The sequence below is a fragment of the Plectropomus leopardus genome, chromosome 8 (assembly GCF_008729295.1).
Source record: "Plectropomus leopardus isolate mb chromosome 8, YSFRI_Pleo_2.0, whole genome shotgun sequence".
Lineage (NCBI taxonomy): Eukaryota > Metazoa > Chordata > Actinopteri > Perciformes > Serranidae > Plectropomus > Plectropomus leopardus.
Window position 1 is genome coordinate 10,063,565 of NC_056470.1, and position 18,404 is coordinate 10,081,968.

At 39.9% G+C, this 18,404-nt stretch overlaps 1 protein-coding gene across 1 annotated transcript in view; it reads right to left on the minus strand.

Annotated features, from left to right (window-relative positions):
* Positions 1 to 18,404, minus strand: part of nphp4 (nephronophthisis 4) — a 195,674-nt gene that overhangs the window by 100,480 nt on the left and 76,790 nt on the right. The gene's annotated exons all lie outside the window — the stretch shown is intronic.

Consider the following 18,404-nt stretch of genomic DNA (forward strand, 5'->3'; position numbering starts at 1 on the left):
ACTGATCTAAATAGCACTGTCCTTTACACACATGCATCTATACATGACTGTGTAAACACACACTTTTATACAGTGTTGCACATTTCTTTAATTTAAAAATGAATCACTCTTCCATGCAGTTTGCCACATAAACATACACATCAAACCCACGGAGCAGGAGCTAGCGCTCTAATTGTACAGCTGACTTGTGCTTGGCAGGAGTCATGTGTTGGGTCAGTGGCACACTCCAGAGTTCACACAAGAAACCCCAAGTTTAATAAAATGTATCTTTTTATTTTATTTTATTTTTTGTGAAATATAAACATATGGAACAACAATGGGAGAGTTGCTGCATGGGTGGATTTGAAAAGTCTCTATCCTTCCAACTTTAGAAAGAATGAGTATTTGATATTCAAAAGATACAATAGATTTAGTTTCCCTTTAAGCATGTACTTTTTTCCATACCATGCCTTTCATACGGAAACACGGGTGGTGCCAGGCAGCATCAGGGAGTCTGATGACAGTTGTTCACATTATGAAAAAGCAGCAGTTTGCAACCCAATGAAAAAACTCCATTTGACAGAAGATTAGTGGTTAGTGCATTTTACAGTTAAGGTTAAAGTGCAAAGAGTACTCCATTACTCATGTGAATAATTTAGATAGCAATCTGAAAATAGGTCAAATTTACAACAAAGCTTTCACAATAATGTACTGCAGTGACTTTACAAATTACTACATCTGACAATACTGCATAGTGGTCTATGCATTAGGGGCCTAAATACTAGGTCACACCTACAGTTTAGCAGCAGTTTGTTGTGTTTGAACATGATTTACAATCAGTCCCTTTGCACCTCTTCTCCAGCCGTTCCAGGAAAAGTTAAAAAAAGCATTTTCTTTTAAATGATCCACAGGGGACTGAGGTTTTGTGGAATCGATTAATAAGCTGGTCAGCCTCAGACAATTGTAATCAATCACAGGTGGGACGTTATGGAATACACAACGAGCCGGCAAGTCCACACCGTTTCAAGACCAGAGTCGAGCATATAATGTTTCACTCAATGCTTACATTTCCCCTGAGCACATTCTTTACATGTAACACTGCAATCCAATACTATAGGTCATCATTCATGTAAGTATCGCTTTTATTCTAAATGTCATGCAGTGTCCATTGGGTGGTATTATGGAAAACAGGAACTGCCTGCAATAGTATTGAAGAAGATTGTGCACACAGAAAGGTTATGTGAGTGCAGTTAAAGCATAATGTCAGTGATTCAACTTCTTTACACAATGATTTTTTTGGTGCATTTTCACCTTCATTTGATGAATGGCAGTGTATAGGCAGACTGGAAATAAGGGGAGAAGGGGGGGTATGACAGGCAACAAAACCCAAATGCCAGTTCGAAGGCTGGAATCAAACCTGCTATGACTGAAATAATTCTAAAGTGTTCTTAACAGAGTTTGTCACAATGTGAAAAAAATGAAATTCTCTAACAAATACATCAAATTCTGGGTCTGACTCGGGTTTGAATACTGCTCGATATAGCCTTGAGATTCAGAACATTTTGGTCTGTCCAGTTATGGGTTGTCAGCAGCAGTGATACTAACAGCCAAGAGGAATAGAGTCTGGTTCCCCAAATTCCCACCAGACTTGAAATTTCAAACTCTGTTACCGCTGTCATTGTCCTAAGAACCGCCTGATATTTTACTAGCACAGCTGAGCAGCTGAAGGGACAGTGGCCAGAAAAAAAGGTCTTTACCTTACATGATATTAAAAAAAAAATAATGGGCAAAAACAAATTGCCAGTAACAAGGATGAAAAAAAATGTTTTTTCTCTCTATGCCCACAGAAACTGGACAGTTCACAGTGAAAACGACAAAGGTGAAACAGCAAGGACCCTGGACAAGAATTATCAGGCTTTTAGTGGCTGCCAATGGAGGTTACATTTCACTAGGCACACAAAAAAATAAAGTATACCCTGAGCATTAAAAAACAGATGTAATGTTGACTAATACATATGAAGCATAGCATTAGTTCAGGCAGAGCCCTGAAGTCACGCTTTTATAGGCTGATAGCATCAGCTGTTTGCAATATGCCTCTGGCGTCATTCACAGCTGTGAGTCAAGTAACATCCAGTCATACCCATACAGATTCATACAGCACAGAACAATATAACCTTACATATACCACTTTTGTAATGTAATGATCAGAGTATATAGTTTTTCAGGGTCGTTGATTTACCTGATTTATTTGTTATCTGTGGTTATTAGCCTCATAGATATGGGTAAGGTTCAGAAGGTCATTATCAGCCCAGTAAATGGTTATTTGCATACCTAACTTTTGTTAATCATAGGTGCAAAAACTCTGTGGTGAGGTTTAGGAATAAATTTCAAAATATATTACTTTAAAAAATATCTCTGTTGACAGTAAGTCAACGTTGACTTCTGGTTTCACGCAGGACTCTGCTCTGCTGGGTAAAAGTTCTCAGTTTGGTTGACACCCCCACCACCCCATCCCTCCTGTACATCACAGACTTTCTTGCTCTTTATACTATATCCGGTGCCTCCCTTTTTTGTCCCCATTATAATTATTTTAACAGTGAGTGTAAACGACCATTTAATGGCCAAATAATGACCCTCTGAACCTATAGTAGGTGAGGCAGGTCTTTCTAAACCATATCTATCATGCGCATAACCACTGATAAAGACCATTTAATGGCCTGATAAGGGACGAACCAGCTGGTAGAATGCTCCTTGCTGCTCTGATTCATTGAGAGTTTCCTTAATCATCTGTCTTTTCTGAAAAATACAACTGAATAACCATTTGCTAAAAATGGTCAAATTCTTGGTTTACAAAAAAAAACTATGGAGCTCTAGATTGGCCATTAGCAGTGGAGGAAATAGTCTAGGCCTGATAAGGGACAAACCAGCTGGCAGAATGCTCCTTGCCGCTCTGATTCATTGAGAGCTTCCGTAATCAGATGTCATTTCTGAAAAACAAGGATTTAACTTCACCAGACCAATCACTGGACACCAACATATCAGCCTGATTCTAATGTTATTTTAAGTCTACGCTGAAGGTGACAATGCCAGCATACTGGTTTTGCTTGGGTTTTAAGAGTGGAGCAAAGCAGAGCAAATTAAAACAAATTACAATGCTGGGCAATATTGAGAAGACAGTCATTCAGAACAGCTTTGATAGCAGCGTCTATCTTGTCTAAAGCAGTCGCCATTTTTGCTATTACTCCTTATTGGTTTCAGCACACTGTCTGACAATAATAACTTCATGTCATTATGTCAGATGTCAACTCAGTGAAGTGGGCGGATTCAAAGGTCTGGATGCCAGCAAGAAGTCAAGTGGTCTGAATTTACAATGCATTTCTACTTTAATGGGCAAAAGATGTAAGGTGTGCTGACCTGGTCATTTGGCGCAATTTGGTGAAACTTAACCTTTATTGGTGCAGAAAAATATCCAGCAAACCCCTCCAAAATAAAAAAATGGTTTTGATGTCATTGCCTTTGAAAATGATCCAAAAACCAGCATCATTTGATTGTTATCAGATCTGACACTGGTATGGTTAAGGTTTCGTAAGGGTTAGGCACAAAAACACCTGGCTAAAGTTACAAAATAAATAAAGTTTGAACAAGTAAATTCATAAATTACTGGCTCAGGCTAGAGAAAGATGGTGTTGTGAAAGCAGTGTTGGTACAAAAACCTGAGATAAGCAGCAGTCTCTGGTCAACAGTCCTTAATCACATGTCCACAAGAGGTTCTTGTCAGGTAAACAAAACCAGAGATAATTTCAGGCTTTTGAACAAACAGCCAATGCTGTCTTTGTTTTTTCTGTTGAGGGCAGTTTCAAAATGTCACATTATTATGCAAAGTAACCTCGCTGTCCAGTTAGCTTGCTAACAAAGCCCAAAGTCAAGTGTTCAGATAGGTTAATGGAGCTGACATTTTGCGCACACAACTAATAGTGCACTTCAGCGAGGACTAAGAGTGCTAAAGGTGTAAAGGTTGGAGACAGGTCAGCCTCATGTTTTACAGTAGACAAATTTGAGTATTTGCTGTATTTTCTTATATAAATGAACAATTTCTCCAGTCCCCTGTATGATGTTGGCCTTGTTCAATTTGTGCCACAGCTATAAAGCCTATATGCATGCAGACTGTTCAGTCATATACAGAGTATTGTTGTTGCCTAAGCAACCTAGCCCTATCATTAAATATCTGCTATGTGTATCTAAGGAGACCTCTTCAAAGCTTCACACATTTCAAGTGGTCTTATGCAGATCAATATTCAGTTCTTCTCTCAAGAGAGTTGGTTTCAGACTATATTTTTACCCCCAAGTAGCACAGACATTAACAGCTATTTATTTGAATTGTAACACCAGAAATATATGGCAGTCATAAAACAGATAGCAGCACATTCCCCCTTGAGGCGCTGCCTGTTTTTCCATCTCATGGGGTTGAATTAATAAGATGCTTTATATGAACCATTCAATCAAACAAGTCTATTTTCAAAGTGATGATTTTGTAGAAATGATCCAACTAGAGAAAGATCACTTTATGGCACAAGGAGTCGCCAGTAAAGATTGTGAGACAATTTATCCAATGTGTCTCTCCAAGCACTTTCTGTCTCCAGCATGTCTGTACTCTCAGAGAACAAAAGGGGAAAATGAGTGTCTAGCACATGACCCAACACTCGCTTCTTGTATTATTCAATGAATATATTCGGTTGCAGGGAGGATTCAGGAGCAGAAATGCCAGCTGAGCTCTGAGAGAATGAGAGAGACAAAGGAGCAATCAAGGGCCTCTTCTACAGGGACGCCTACAGCCTAGGAAAGAGCTTTTATCTGTCCGACACTCAATGCTTATCACACACTTTCAGTCTTCCAATCATAGGAAACTGAGAATGACTCTATGTTCAAAATTGCTCTGAGTAACTGTGAGTAAGGATAAAAAGGAAACTAGGTACCAGAGACCGATCGAAACTTAACATGTTTCACCACAACTGCATGTACTCCCATGTGAAGTGTACATTCATCCATCCATCAAGCAAGTAATAACTTATTAATGCTTAATATGGAGGATCTTTCGAATCTGTGATCACAACAATGGCACAGAATAAGAATTCCCTTTCAGACGCAAAGCTGTTAGCGACATGAATCACTCATGATTTCCGCGCCGTGCTTCAGAACAGAGTGATCTACATATAAACTGCATAAAGCGCTGACAGCTCGGGCTGGCAAACAATGGGACTGAAGGAATCTCAAAAAGAATCCTTAGTTGTGGTTTGAGTAAACAAACAGGGATAATAGTTTGATTCAGAGCCTGGCAGAATATTCACATTATGCATGTAATCCTTGTACACAAACAGTCCCCGACGTTTGGAGGCATACATGAGCTTAAAAACAACAATACGCAGTTTCTTGATTATATGACAGCGGAGATCAGTGTTACATCTTCATGCAACTGAAGGTGGTTTAATGGAATTGCGGAACAAACTCAGTGCTGTAGGAGGTAGTTAGCTGATGTATGCATGTGTTAAGGCCTCCAGTGAGAGGAAAGTTGCCTGGAGGGTCAGTCACATCGACTCATTCTGAGCACCACAGTTACTCAGTGAGTCTTAATCAATTGCAAAGCCTGCATGGTGACAGCAAAGAGACATCAAATCAATGACATTATATTCCAGTGGAAATAAAGTATGACTTCTTGCACTCACACTGTTTTGGGCAGGAAACATTTGAATTAATCAGGGAATTTGCTGTTTGAATTAAAAGTTGCTTTTAAAAGTGCTTGCTGTGGCACTGGTCATTATGTCGGACAAGGCAGAATGATCAATAGCCAATTTCCCCAACGTGTGATTACGCTGTTGATTTGAGTGTTAAAGGCTATATTTAAAATAAGAGTCATTAACTTTCACTCGGAGAGCAGCTGAACACTTGTTTCGATAGTGCACTTGGGAGAAAAAAAATACAAAAGGCAGCCCGAGGCAAAAACAAGGAAGCAGCAAACTTTTTCATAAAGTTGTTCTGAAAACAATAACAGGCGATGTCACTGCACCCATAATTGCTCCAACTGGCAAAGTATTTTCTAAGGGAAGAATCCATCAACCTTGTTTAGATGTGTAAAATATATAATGATGCAGCATCGAAAGAAAAATAGGGGAAAAAAGTGCCTCTGTTTCAAACATACTACGGGGTGGAAGCAGAGATCTCATGTCTGTAACCTGGAGCAAGAAAAGTAATCATCAAACTTTTTTTGGGGGAGGGGGGGACACCGTGGAGAGGGAGAAAAAGGAGGAAATTATCAAAAGGTGACAGACGGCGAGTTTTGCACATCAAAGACAGCTGAAACCCCATTTCCCAGCAGACGAGAAGAACTGGAAGCAGAGACACAACCAGTCCAATTCAGCACCACTTAACTGAAAAAGGGTATGAAAGGCCTCTTCTTTTACAGAAAAGTAAAAACACCACTAATTTTAGAAACAGCTCCCAATTCAGAGCAGCTATTGCTGTTATATTCAAATATATATTACAAAAAAAAGCAAGTTGGTGATAAGCCGAGATAAAGGAGTTTGCAGGAACAGAGTTTTGGAGAAGCTCAAAGAAAATGGCAGGACGTTCAGCGACTCCGGGCTCTCCAGAGTACAGCAGGAATTAATCCTAAATTAGGGGGATGTGAGCGCTGATGGGAGACGGAGTCTGACAGTTATTACTATTACCTCAGTCTGTTGGGCTGTTCAAGTCATTATTTCAGCCAAGACCCTGTGACAGGCACCGGCCCACAGCTCCCGCTACTTATTCTCCACAATGAGATGCCCTGGAGGAAGTGAGGGAACATGCACTGAGATCATTAACTTAAGAGCACTAAAGCACTCACATTTTCATCCATCTGCACAAGTAGTCCAAATGAACCCAGTTCTATTCAGCTCACCGGGGCCAAATAGGGGCTCGGGAAGAATTGCGCTCAGTCTCAGATCTAGTCTTTATTGATGGCAAAACTTCAAGGAGATGCTCATGAAAGGCATGTTCACAGCTCAGGCCAATTTACTTTGAATGTAAAAACATTTTTTATATCTGCAGTTGGATGCTCATCTACTAAAATATCTGAGGCTGTACATAGCTACGATGGTTAACCCTTTGAAAACTGAGCACAATGGTTTGATTTCTTTCACAAACATGGGGAGAGGGCAATGAGCAACCACACAACACATGATATATATAAGTCAAACCTTTTTTTAGTTTTGACCAAATACCATGACACCTATATTGCCACAATTACTTGCTCCCCTGCATCTTTCAATCTAATGACGGGTTAAATGATTGGTAATCACAGTGTGACATCGGGATGCATTTTTCCGAAACTTGATTTTGTTTCAACTAATCACTGCAGGCTGCTGTGGGGTTATTGGTTCAACATCCCCTGCATTCTTACCACAGCAGTCTAGACGCACTATACTGCACTGTTTTGGGAGGACTGACATTTTCGCAGCAACACTTGATTTAGTGTTAGATGCAGCATTGGCCATTTTCTCTGTCTGCCTGAGTTTAACCTATTAGGACCCCCAGCCTGCATTTTGAACTCCTGCTCTTTGGTGTGATCTCCCATAAGCGTTCCTCATCTCCCCTGCATTGCTGGTTTTAACTTTTGCCTGTTTTTGACGCCAAGTAAACTTTCTATTTTACCAGTCTGGTCTCAGAGTCATGCTTTTGGGTTCATACCTGTTTCCTGAGCCTTTGCAAGATGAGTGACTTATTTCTGTCTAAGAAATGACTCATTAAAAATGTAAAGCCCAGTGAGCTTTCGACATTACTAAACATAGATGCATCAAAGACATAAATGAAGTATTTCAGATTAAGGCTTAGCAATATAGGGAAAATAAAATATCACAATATTAAATATCTCAATGTTGCGATGACATTGTCGGGTTGACTATTGATGCTTTCAAAAAATATTTAATCAATAAGATTTTTGATAGTCATCAGTAATGTGATTTTAATGATACTTTAATGTAATGCACTCTTTAAAACCAGTAAAAGAAAACACAATATAACAATATAACAAGATCCAAAAATCTAAGACAATATCTACTTTCATATCACGATATCAATATAATACCCATATATGCCCAGCTCTAGGCTTGTACAAGGATTCACAGATCCAGATGATGCCCTGACTTTTCTTCTAGCGTAAAATTTCAGCAACTGAGGAAGATGTCATGAAATGTCATTCAGTCATCTGTTCCACACAGGATAAACTAAAAAAAAATCCTCTTGTAGCATAACAGGTCTTAATTTCAATCTATGCAGTCCTTTGGTTTATGAGCGAACACCTGCAAAACTTCTGATATTCCCATCAGGCTGTGCTGTACTTTGTGTTACAACCTAATTAGCAGGTCAAAGAAGTGTTAGCATGCAAACACACTTAATTGAGGTCTGGAAATGGAAAGCACTACCTGTGAAACATGTTAACATCAAGAAGGATCAAGAATTTTGCCTCAACATTTATCCACCTTATAATCTGCCTTTACTTTAATGAGCATAACAGTCTCACAGAGTGGCTATCAGGGACAGACAATTGCAGTCTGTGCTTTTTACAGTGTAGAGAAGGTATCACCAACTAAAAAACAGATTCACCTTCAGACAAACACATTATTAAAGTCTGTTTCAATCATCAGCATCAGTAGCTTCCTCATTTGAAATAACAGGGGTGCATTTAACTGAAAGCAGTAATATAAAGTAGCTGAGATGATTATCAATCTCTCATCAGAGCAGCAGATCATGCGTACACCCTCAGATGAAAATTTAAATCACCTGAAGATAATGATAATGCAAAAGATGACAAATGACTGCCGAATCACTTGATGAAAGTAAATGATATTAGGAGCACATGCAAGATTAGGAGCACATAGTACTGCGAGGACTTCCTTTTCCATATAAATCTGCCGACATGATATCTTATCCATATAGTCTCAAATTAATCTTGTGATGATAATTTCATCTTCATTGCATGAATGCATTTTTATAAAACATAACAGCTCTGTGGGGCTACAGTATTTATCAGGTCTGCACATGCAATCTGACTTGACATTTTGCAAACAGCATCCGTGTTCCCATGGGCGTGTTTGGCTCAACCAATTTAACATGGGATGTAATACACGTAAGGAATGCATAAATGTGATATTAAGGCACTTGCTGAGGTATATTGCTTTCAGATTTGAAATGAGACCGGTTAAAACACACCATTTTTCGGAGATAATGTAGACGCTGGAGGGCAGAAAGGACTGCTGCGTTACCAACAGGCAAATGACAGAACTCTAATGACTTTGGGCACAGGCAGGAGAACAAATACACAAATGTTTTAGCAAAGTGCCTTTACTGAGGCACTAACAGTGCAGCATTAGAAAAGCATTGCTTTCTATGTTTTGCTACATGGAACAGCGGATGGCTAAAACAGAATTTGCTACAGCTGCTCGCGCCCCAAATGGCCCCAAAATGCCACTGACCACTTTATAAAACTGCCGCTTTAAAATGAAAATCATTCAAGTCTGGGCTGAAACTCCTCTATATTTGAAGCGGAGCCTCAGTCTGAGGTGGCCATCGACATGGCAACCATTAGATGTGCAAACATCATCGTCGCTGCCTCTCTGGCTGCCAGGGCAATGCATTCGTCTGGAGAAGGATAGCACTGCTGGCAGGCACTGACAGGGTAAGACTCACTCTGGGCCTATCGCAGGGGGAGATTGATGCACTTCTCAGTGGGGGGAAAGCTGACATTCATTTTAATTAGGCGGGTGAAATATTGTCTCTGCGGCATGTTGCCTCCCTTGCCTGATCCTCAACTTCTCTTCTTATTGTGAAAAAGGAAAAGGGGGCCTCCAGGGAGGAATGACCTCCCTTACAGACCGCAAATCAGATAAATATATCACGGCCAAATCCCGATGACGTTGCTGTGCTTAAGATGTTTGATTAACATTTAATTGACATTTGTATGACATTTCAAACCAGAAGCAAACAAATATATATCTGGCTTCTTTGAGGTTGAGGTCCAGTCCAGCAGGAGGACTCTGTGTTCACATGTCATGTAATGTCAGTCGTCAAGGAAACGAAGACCAAGGGAAAGGTTCATAAGGTCAGGGGACAGTGTCATTGTGATGAGGGTATTTTAATGAGGATGTGATTTGGGGAAAGCTTCACAAGCTGCTTTTCATTCAGCAAACATCATTAAAGCCTGCAGGGGCACACAAAAACCGTGCAAATACACACACAAAAACTGCACACAGCCACACACACAAACAGCCACTTAAGGGAAGTCACAGGAAAAACACACAACAATCTATACAGCGTGTACCTGTCGCTGAGCCAATTAAAATCCAAACAAGAGTCTCTGTGGCACAGAGGAGAAGCTGTACGCCAACACCTTTAATAAACCCAGCCGCTAGCCATGTCACTGTTCTCTGCTCCACATACTGTATATCCTCCATCCCCTGGCAACGACATCTGACACACAGCAATGTATAAATAGATAATTGAGAGTGATATTTGTTGTGTCATCACAAATGGAAATATTATTTAACATTAAACACAACGTAGATTTTTTACTCTTTGAAACCTGATGGAATTGGCTTCATTTCTTTCAAAAATATGGAAAGAGGGTGACAAGCAACTTAACAGTTGGCCCAAAAATTTGTAAGAAATAAGTAAAAAAAAAAAAAAAAAAAAGAAGAAAAATAAAAAGCTTCAGAAAAAAATGACCCCAAGTGCTAATAAAGACTTTTTTTTCTGTAACATAATTTTTAATTACATAATCAAGAGAATTATAAATATAGTTTTCTGGACATTTTTTCCTCAGTTTTTGATAATCTCTAATAATCCCTCCTACAGTCAATATTTAGATAATTTCCTCACTCACCCTTTATTTATTTTTTTCAGTTTGCAGTTTGCGGGACATTTCTTGACAAGCTGCTCACTTTGTTTTTTTCCTGTGTTTTTCAAAGAAATCAAACCAGTTTTCTCAGGTTTCCAAAGTTTAAAAGTTTAAATGGTAGTGAAAGGCATCTGAATGCAGCACAGGAAAACTGAGGTCGATCCAGGTGTTAAAGGGTTAAACAGTCACTAAGCCATAGGTCCAGGAGACTTTTCAACATACAACTGAAGTAGTAGCTCAGTATTTACTTTCTAATCCTACTGTAATCAGGTTTTATCTGTTTATTGCTTCTACTGGAAGTGATGTACAAAATCAGTCCAAATGGTCTGATTAAAACATTAAACAGAGTACCTTATCCTTTTGTAAAGGCATATGAATGTGCTCAAATTAGCATGACAGCACACCCTCCAAATCACTAAAAATATTACTCCGCCATTTCTTAGTCACTGCAGTAGACATTTTACGATCACAGTAACGTTTATCAGGCGGGGTACAAGAAGCATTTTAGTGCAATATCAATGGATATCAGTTACACAGCATCACAATGCCAGCATCAGATGCTCAGGAAATACACCTGGCATTATAAAACGTAACAGCCAACTGACTAATGGTGTAAAGTATACACACAAAGATGATATTAACCAGCATAAAACACCATATTCTGAACAGACTCATAATAAACACTGGCAAAAAGTGATGTGCATTATGAAACATATGACAGCAAACTTAACTGCAAACTAAAAATTACTCAGTCCAGCATGAGGCATGATGGAAAACACAAGCTAAGTGATTGTGACAGCAGTAAAAACGTGTTTGAAAAGCTAAACAAAAGTTAAAACCCTTCAAAAAGAGACTGAAGCAGAACACTTCGTTAGATAAAAGCATGTTGTGAATTTTAAAATGTATGTAATAGAAATGGGTGAGTTATAAAATGTGGGCATTTTAACAAGGGGCTCTATGGGGATTCAGTTGCTTCTGTTTTTGGCAGTTCTGCAGTGACTGGCTGTTTGGGCAAAAAAGGCTACAATGTAACCACTTGGGGCAATATACCCCATCCAATAAAATACATCCAATAAAAGGTGCTGACAGGTTCAGAGTATTATTACAAATGTCAGCATTATGGAAAAGATCTCTACAGAAGTCAACCTTTTTTTTCTAAAGAGAAATATCCTTTACATTTAACCCGAAACAGCCTTAAAATTGCCATCAACAAACCCACAGACTCCATTCAAATTAGCGTGTATAAAGCCAGCATATTTTCACATCTAACTAGGTGAATTAGAGGTTTATCTCAACCAAGTCTGGGATCAAGTGGAGTCTGTGATTGATAGAACATTGGAATGATGAACCAAGACAGCTTTTGAGAGTTTGAGAGAGAACTTATGTTTTACAGTGATTAAATGATTTTGTTTAATGGAGTTCAGTGGCCTTGGCGATAGCAATTTCCATTTTAAAGTGGACGTAATTTTACAGTGCGAACATGCCTCATTGCAGCCTGTTTGGCCGCTGCGTCTGCAGAAGTCTCACTCAATACTGGACCAATTTCAAAAACTGTTGTTCCCATTTGTCACTTAGACACAAAATCGTGGGAAAATAGGATCCAGCTTGAAAAAGACAACGCCCAAAAATTAAATGTGAATAAAAATGAACACAGGAAGACAAAATCAGCTTAATCTTTGAAATGTTAAGTCGCATGCATGTTCGAATTAGTATCACTGGCAGGACCCAGCAGGCCTTTATTTGCAAAACATCCATAGACCAAAACTAAGAATGGTAGATTTGTGGAGAAGTCTAGGACATGGATTAAATAAAAGACAACTAAGGCCTGTATTTTTTTCATTTTCATAGGTCAAAAACCGTGTGGTCTAGGAGCCCAGTAATTTGCTTGATTTCAGATGGTGCATTAAGTCACTGTTGGCTAAAATACTTTCCAGCACTGACACCGTATAATGCCACATGTCTGACCTTGATGTTTGATATTTGTAGCAGGATGTTTTCCAGTGCTGGCAACTCTCTGTCCGGTCACGCTTCAGAATATGTGAAAATGCATGAAAAAGTCTCAATGAGTTCCGTATCCACTGCTCTCATTGGTCTCAGTTATTTGGAAATTATTCTCCGTTGCCCCTCTGACAGCTGACAGATGTTTTTGGTTCTTAGTTTTAAATCAAACAACGGACAGAAAATAAGAAAACATTCATGAACGCAGCCCAAGGCATTCTGTAGGCGGCGACCACCACAACAAACATCTCGGACTTACTGATGACCGTGTTTTCTTTGAACAGCGATGTTGCTTTATAAAGCATATGAGATATGGGCGCGCTGCCAGATTCAGTCCTGTGTCTGCATATATCCAGATGAGAGCTTAGTAAAGGGCAAAATAGTGAGTATGTTTAAAGGTCATGCATTTATGGTTACGCTTCCTCAGACGCCCAGTAATCGTGTGTGCCATTCGCCGCGCCCAGTCAGGGTCAAAGGTGACACAACATGAAAACATGATGCTGGTGACACATTCATCACTGGTTGCGTTGCTGGCCCATTTACTCAAATAGAGACCCCATTTCAGTCCATGACGCATATCACAACTGTCAAGTTCCTTTCTCAGCAACACAAGTTTGCTGTGGTGTAACAGCTCCGGAGAGCCGCCAATTACTGTTCCGAGGATGTGATTCGCATCTGACAGTCTCTGAGAAGCATAACGGTGGTTAGTGAGAGGATGAAACCGAGTATCTGCTCTCTACACGTCCCTCCCTTCCCCTCTTCTCTCTCCATCTCGCTGCTTTGCTTCCATTCTTCTGAGGCTGTGACCTACGAGCAGTCACTCATCCTCCGTGTCAGTGTTTTGGATGACTGCTGCTGTCACGCCTCCCGACAAATTGTTTCCTGGCAAAAGGACAAAGCCGCACGGGCCGGCAGCGCCTCGTGCATCCACTTCCCCTGGACCGGCCCCTCCATTAGCAATGAGCTAGTGCTTGTCAGCGAAAGAAGTCAGACAACAATAAGCCCCATCACCTTGCATTAAGCCCTATGCAACTGTATTATATTGCTCAATTGATGAGCGGCACAAACGGTGAGGAGAGGCAGCGATCGGCAGGCAGGAGCAGGCCAGAGATGTCTCAGATGAAGTTACGGCTGGGCTAAATTGGTGCTGACAGACCACAATTAGGAGAGCTGTCGTCGCCTCGCGTCAGTTGTCATTGACCCAAGTATTCTCACAGTGAGTAAATCATGTACTGTTGAAGGCGTCCACTTACACTTTTGAGCGGGTAACTTAACACATGATTTACCACGATGGACACCAATTTTTCACATCTCAAAAAGATGAGTATCTAAGGATCTAAGACAAAGGCGATTAAAAGGGTAGAAGCATTTTCTCTGGGACAGCACCAGGGCGTCTGCCAGGGCTTGTGTATGTTGTTGCTGTGTGTGTACTTTCGGGGTTCATGGCTGATGGAGCTAGAGGTCATTAAGGAACCGTCTCCAGGTTTCCTAAAACCCACCATATCTGCTTGACTGTGGCAGATTTCTTCTCCGGCACCATGTTATGTTATTTTTGAAGTTCTTTTTTTGAAGTGCTTTTCTGTATGGTTACCTTTTTGCTAAGGATGTAACAATATATTGATTTTGCAATATTGTGATAAAAAGAAGTCTTAATACTGTCGTGAGACTGACGATATCTGTGTGATTATAACATATTTATCCTATAAGCAGACATCTGCAAATGTATGCAGAATTTGTCTGCAAAGGGATAAGATTTTAGTGTCAGAATTTGTAGTCCGAGTAGTATTGACCAATCAAATTTAAGAGGTTGGTAAAAAATGCAATTTTCAAAACTCAATGGCTATTGTAACACAACGCTGTGTTCACAGTACAAGTGACACAGCAACAGTGTGCCCAGCTACATTATCACAAAGTTGCTGCTCAAGTGTGCTCAAGTGTTCGTTACTGTTGTTACATCATCAAGGGTTGTGTGTGTGTCTGCTAATTGCCACAAAGCACCTCGACTGAACGTCTTCTAATGTTTGTATTTGGTCATAAAAATGTCTATGCTTATGACCAATGTCTGAGTCTCAACATCTCTTCATTGCTTCAGTGGAGCCTGAATAAAGTTGAGGGGAGCTCAATTTTCATTTGTAGCACATCACACCCGTCAGCAGTGACAAGCACCAGGCGTCAGTTTCTAGCGTCATGTCAACAGATTCCACTAAAAACAAATTGTAGCCTGTTGCTGAGTCACTCATAGTTTGAATGCAGCATAATATAGAATTGCTGTGTGCGGCAGTGCAATACACAAAAAGACTAAAGTAACATTAGGTGCAGGTCTTAACATAATTAACCTTTTTTTTTTTTTTTAACCTTCCCTTTTATGAAAAATTACCTGCATTCATAAGCAGTTATCTGATTATAGAGATTAGCTGTAATGACATGCACAAGGAAAAGGAAGTCTTGGCCTGAGTATCAGCTTGCTACACTTGATATGCCAAAATACTGGCTGAGGCCCTGAGGCTTTATCGTTATCAGACCGATAGCCAGTGGGTTCCTATTAGTGACATGTATATACGAAAGAGGGATCATTTTTTACTGTGGGGAACATGGGGCAAATGGACAGATTATCCACAATAGAAAAGACCATAAAAACACAAAATGTAACCAACTCTGTTGTGGTTTTAAGCCATTTTGGTTTTGAACATGACAGTTGGTTGTTGACCTTGACAGGATAACAGGTGGTTGTGTCTAGGAGGTCTTGTAACTCCTGTCCCTATACAGCTATGGTCTCTGGGATTAAGATTTGAATGGCCTTGATTTTTCTCCAGCTGTTCAGTCACTAATTGTGCCTAATACATAAAACTCTATGAAGGTTCAAGGCTAAATCCCTGTCTACTAACAAAGACAGCGATATGTATGCACATTCTTTATCAGGTGTATAAAGCTGTACATAATGGTATATATCTTCATTATTATGGAACTGGGTACACATTAAAAATCTGGTACCATCTGTTTTGTTTTGTTATGGTGGTTCTTTTGTATTGCACTGGGTGAAAATCAAGGTAAATAGAACTTTGTTTGTGTTTTGGATTGACTGAGCTATCAGTGTGTGTAAATCAAATCGTAATATTATATCATCATATCCAATTAATACCATGTTTTATACCGCCAATCAGGATAGCACATAAAAGAGCACTTATGTTAATAACATAATAAGAGATGGAAGGAATCAAGGCTACCCTCATCTTATTCTGGGGCATCATAATCACTGCAGTGAGCGGAGCAACTAATTGCAGCTCTCGACTACTACTTTTACCCGGCCTTCCTTTTCCCTTTTCAGGTTTCTTCTTCAATCGGTGGCAGAGTGATGTGCAAAAAGTGTGACTGGATTGTTTATGGGAAAACAGAGTTACCGTGTCCACAGCCCATCAGGGAATTAACAATAAGAGGGATGCTGGGTAATACAATGGAGCCCTTGATGAGAAAAGTAATTAAGACAGACAGGAAAAACAAAGGAAAGCAAGAAGACAGGAAGTGGACATTTGACTGAAAGAAAAGTTGATTATTTAAAGTTCGTTGACCCAAGACACACTCTGAGAAGAGCCTATCAGTCAAATTCCCAGTTCCTCTCCTCTCCCTAGCCTCCTTAATTTAAATTGTTATCTCCATCCCTCTGACTGCTGCTAAGGACCATGAAAGAAGTCCGCTCAAAGGCTCTGAAAGAGAGAAAGTATGCGGCACAGACAGACAAGACAGAAAGAGCAACCCGATAATAACTAAAATCAAAAATACCAAGGAGGACAAATGACGACACAGCATGGTTTTCTTTCTTCATAACCAAAGGCAATGAGGGCAATTTTGTAAAAGGAGGCCATCCACTTTCTTTGTCTTAAAGTGAGAAGCAGACTGGCTTTTCAACACAACGAAGATGAGACATGCAGGCAGTCTCAGAGCACCAAGTGATTGCCTCTGGATTGCAGCGGTTATGTTAAAGGAGAGATGGGATTTCAACAAAATTGTTTTACTCCTTTCACCCACCTTAGCCCCCTTAAAATACATCAAACGACATAATTCTATTTAATCAAAGGAAAGAACAGCAGTAAGGCAGACTGCATGTTCCTGCCCTCCGCCCATCCAACACAGTCCTAAAGCAGATGAGGCTTCCTCAACTTGCACTACACAGCACCATCTAGTGGCAAAGTATACAGTCAGAGGCAGAGCAACAGGGGAAAAAAACAGGTTTAGTGCTCCATTGTCAAGGTCTCTCAATGAGAGGATCAAGGTGTCACTGGTGGGTGAATCCACACAGACAAAAGGACAGTGTTTCAGCCATTTGTTTGTGCCCACTGCCAACAGACTAAACAGAAAAAAAACAAAACATTTATATTATTATTATCAAATCACAGAGGATTATTTTGAAGTATGAGACAAAACATTATATTTTACTACATTAATTTGACATTCTGCTATCCTAAAATGCTATAACATATACATGCCATTTTTTTCAGATCTTTTTTTGGATCATTATATGTCGTGTGTATGTTTTATAGGGCTGTGAAATGATTGTTTTTTTTGACTATTTGCTGAATTTCAAAAGTCAAAATTCATCACATTTTCAGTTCCATTATTTTGCATTTCAAAACAGATTTGTAGTCTATATTGAAACAATAAAGCAATCCTTACCAGATTGTCTTAGGAATCAAATAATAGCAAAAAACTGCATGAGATTAGCATAAAGTGGTCATGTCTATGCAGGGGAGACTCATGGGTACCCATCTAACCATTTCATTCTAATATCTTGAGATTAGAAGTCAAGAGACCCCTGTGATATGACCAAGACCTTTTTCCATTGCTTAACTTTACTCTAAACTTTAAGTAAAATTCCATCAAAGACTCCAGCCATAACAAATGAAAAGGCGAGAGCATGCAGACACTCCTGTCAAAGCCACATTCAGGTGTTTTGTTTTTGACTAAAAGGCCTCAGCAGTTAAAGGCCAAAGTAACTTCATTGATTTTTGCAGGTTAAATACCACTACAGTTCCACAGGGGCCTGAGAAGTCTCAGAGGAGACAGTAGTGGCAATCAGACATGAAACTTTACATTTGTGGTTCACAAGTGGTGTCAAGTGCTGCGAAGTGCTGTTGACAGCATGCAGCTGCCTGCCCTGAAGGCACACCTCAGCTCAACATAGCTGTAACACCTCAAAAGCATCACATCTCTGACAACTATGACACAGTGCAGGGGACGTGTACACTATCCCACCACGCTCGTCTTGGTAGCCGAAGATGCAAACGCTGAAGTTTTAGCAGCATGCTGATAATACTGGAGCCTTTTGACGCAGTGGTTGGTTCAGGTGAGACTTCAGGTGTCACGACTGCTGCTGTCTTCAAGAGGCATTATACATCAAACATTATCAGTCAACACAGAGACAGATCGGGCTCTGGATTAACAATCACAAATAACACATACACACACACACACACACACACACACACTCCCACACACAGACAGAAAT